The 4,028-nt window shown below is 36.1% G+C and overlaps 1 pseudogene; it reads right to left on the reverse strand.

Annotated features, from left to right (window-relative positions):
- Window positions 1-3,701: 3,701 nt before the first annotated feature.
- On the reverse strand, window positions 3,702-3,774 carry LOC140599145 (U4 spliceosomal RNA; annotated as a pseudogene).
- Between the last annotated feature and the right edge of the window lie 254 nt (window positions 3,775-4,028).

The raw sequence follows: 4,028 nt of genomic DNA on the forward strand, positions 1-4,028 counted from the left end.
ACACCTTCTACCCAGGTCTTGAAAGTGGTGCCCTGATTTCTGACACTGTTATCTGGGATGTGTGAGTGCTGGTCCTAGGATAGGCAATATATGATCATAGGTCTGATTGTTCCAAGGGAGACCTGAAAACAATGACCTCATGTTGCATTTTGTACCTGCTGTGTTTACCCATTTCTGTTTAAGCAGCCTGATGACATCCATAAAGATTTTTCTTTATGGCATGCTCCTGTAAATAAGTAGTTCACCAAATAAAACCTTTCAACAAAGATTGTGTAGACATGCCATATCAATGGCCCATCACTGTGCTGTTTCTTTTGGGGATCTTTGTGAGAAAAGTCTCCTCCATCAACAACTGCCTTTGCTGAGGGTTGTGGCTTAAGAGGTTTTTGATGAACTTGGTATGAAGTTCATTTGAATAATCCCAGTCTTCCAGTTCCATCCCAATGAATAACTTCTTGGAATTGAGTAATGCACTGCAAAACATGATAAACACAACCAATTTCCCTGTTTTTTTTTTTTTTTCTGTAATTACCTGGGAGAGAAATCTCACATATATGAGAAGACAAGGTTATAGGATGAACTAGATGATATTTATCCTGGCATTTTGGTCAATAATAACCACAAAATTTGGGATGCCTGGGTGGCTCAGTGGTTGAGCATCTGCCTTCGGCTCATGGCGTGATCCCTGAGTCCTGGGATCGAGTCCCACATTGAGCTTCCTGCACGGAGCCTGCTTCTCCCTCTGCCTCTCGAGTCATGAATAAACAAATCTTTAAAAAAATAACAAAATTCACTTATCAAGTACTTAGGCAGTGTCAGATACTATAAGGATACTAGAAAGACCATGTTTATGCTTTGTGTTCCTGTCCACTGCCACAGCTGACTGGACCAGGGATGGACACCTCACCCAATTTGAATTTATTCTGGGAATTTGGAATTGTGACTGTTACTGGATAGTCAGCATTCATTCTTGAATTGGATGACATTTTGGAGGGTGGGTGGGAAAGAGGGCCTCTTATCCCATAGGAGTAGAGAGGCATAAAGAAGAGTGAGGTCCAGGATCAGAGAGAGGCAGAGGTAGGAACCCATGCAGCTCCAGGAAGGGAAAGGAACTTCTTGAAGTACCACCTGTTTCTTGAATGATCTTTAATCATTGGTTTTGGTCTCACAGGAGGCCCAAATGCATGTACAGCTTTTTTTATTTTTTTATTTTTACTTTTTAAGTAAAATCACTAATCTTTAAATTTTCTCTTTTGCTTAAGTAAATGAGTGATTTTTCTACTATGTTCAAGCAAACAATTCCTGACTAAAATAAATAGATTCTTTAAATTCTTTATTTTGTTTAATCCTTTCAACAACTCTTTGAGGTAGATACCACTATTTCTGTTATACAGCTGAAGAAACTGAGATTCAGAGGTATTCAGTAACTTTACCGAGGTCTTACAGCCACCAAATGGCAGAGCCAAGAAGATAAACCCACAAAATTTTTTTGCTGCATGTTAAAATAATCACTTATACTTGTGTTACATGTTCTATTTCCAAAACACATGTTTTGGATCTAAGGAAAGGGACATTTTACATATGGGCATATTGAGAGAATAAGTAAACAACTGAATCTGAAATTATATATATAACATATATATGTGTGTGTATACACATTTTAATTCTTTAAAAAATTGAAATAATTACCAATATTTCACACATATAAACAAATATGGAAATAAGGTATGAAACCAAGTGCAATGAAATTCTATTCATACCACTCTATGTGCAAAGTTAAATCTTACTAATCTAACTGAAGTCTCCTGTGTTCCCTTCCTGATCATAGCCCACTTCCCATTGCCCCAGGATAACCAATATTCTGATTCGAGTTTATCTATGCTGTTTATTACAGTTGTTTTTTGTTTTGTTTTGTTTTGTTTTGTTTTACGGTTTGCTTATTTGTTTTAGAGCAAGAGTGAGAGAAGGAGGAGGGACAAAGAGAGAAGGAGAAAGAATCTTAAGCAGGCTCCACGCTGAGTATAGAGCTAGAGGTGGAGCTCTGTCTCAGGACCCTAAGATCATGATTTGAGCCAAAACCAAGAGTCAAATACTTAACCAACTGCACCAGCCAGGTGCCCCTGTTCATTACAGTTTTAGATAACTAATGTATCTTCAACAATATATTAGTTTTATTCCTGAATTTTGTATAAAGAAATGCTGTACATATTTATCAACTTGTTTCTTTCCCCTAACACTGAATTTCTGAGATTCGTTCATGGTCATGCACGTGAAGACCTTTCTTTCTATTGCTATAAAGCATTCCAATTTATTCATCCATTCCCTTGTCAGTGAACATTGAGGTTATTTCCAGTTTTTTTTTTTTTTGTAACTATTAACAATGCTGATTTGAACATTTAGTATTTGTGACCTGGGGCACAGGTATTAGAGATTCTCTAGTGTACATATCTAAGAGTAAAATTTGCTGGTTTGTGGGATATGTGCTTCTTTAACTTTACAGTAACTTATCCAAACAGCAGTGTGAAAAACTGTTATCCAAAGTGATTATATCCCTTATACTCTTGCCAGCAGCCTATAAAAGTTTTTATTACATCACATTCTCGTAAACTTTTGGTATTCTTTGATTGAAATATTTCAGCTAATTTTGTGGGTATGAAATGGTTAATTTATATTTTCTACACATTTTTCTGTTAGCATATTTGTCTTATTGATGTATAAAGGCTCTTTTATATATTCTGGGTATATATGTTAACAAATTTGTTCTTGTTTGTGGCTTATATTTTCCTCTCTATTATATCTTAGCAAATGGAAATTCTAAATTTTAATATAGTCAAATTTATTAATATCTTCCCCTTTGGTTTATGTTTTTTTGTTGACTTTTTCCTCTTCTGCAGACAAAAAGACATTCCCCCGTATCATTTTATAAAACATTTACAGTTTTTCTTTTTCACACATAATTAGTTTATATTGAATTTGTTTTTGTACATGGTATAAGGTAGTTTCCAGTTTTGTTCTTTCCATTTTATAAGCAGATGTCTGGGACTACTATCTTCTTCCTATTTATCTGCAATGACCTTTATAGTATATATCAAGTTTTCATCTATTTGTGGTTCTTTATCGGAATTTTGAAAATTGTTTTGTCAATTCATTTCTCTGTAGTGTTTTATATATATATAATTACATTATATAGAAACATATATAAAAATATATACAGTATAATACATATTATAGTATATGCGTGTGTAGTACTATATTGTCTTGAAATCCAATAGTATTAATTCCCTTACCTTCTTGTTTCCTTAGAGGTGTCAAGGCAGAGTAGTTAGCTGTTCCCCAAGCCTAATTCTACTTTTCCTGGGGCATGTTGCTAGACTTTAGTCTCTAGTCTCTCTTGTGGTTAAAGGTTTCCAGCTGGGGTGATGTGTGTCACTGCTGGAACAAGGCAGATTAGGGACAATTTCTGTCTGTACTGGTTTCTCATTGGCCAGCTAAATATGGGGCCTTTCAGTCCAAAGGACCACATGGAGGGTAGGTGGCTGAAAAGAACCACCTGTGTTGGATTTTTATGTGAGAAGCAAATCATCCTGGAAATATTGAAATGTGTTTGCTCTAGGAACTAACAATATACTAATTAATATATGTATGATGGTTATTTTGACCTTGATCTTCAGGATAAAACTTTTTTTTCTCTTCTCTCTCTCTCTTTTTTTCAATTAGCAATAATCACGCCTCGGATAAACCTCATTGGCTACAATACTGCCACTGTGCAAAGCTTCTCTCTCTCTCTCTCTCTCTCTCTCTCTCTCTCTCTGGGATATTTTTTTTATTGGAGTTCAATTTACCAACATATAGCATAACACCCAGTGCTCATCCCATCAAGTGCCCCCCTCAGTGCCCATATCCAGGCACCCCAACTCCCTGCCTCCCTCCCTTCCACTACCCCTTGTTCATTTCCCAGAGTTAGGAGTCTCTCATGTTCTGTCTCCCTCTCTGATATTTCCCATTTTCTCTCCTTTCCCCTTTAATCC

This window comes from Vulpes vulpes, chromosome 5 (genome assembly GCF_048418805.1).
Source record: "Vulpes vulpes isolate BD-2025 chromosome 5, VulVul3, whole genome shotgun sequence".
NCBI lineage: Eukaryota > Metazoa > Chordata > Mammalia > Carnivora > Canidae > Vulpes > Vulpes vulpes.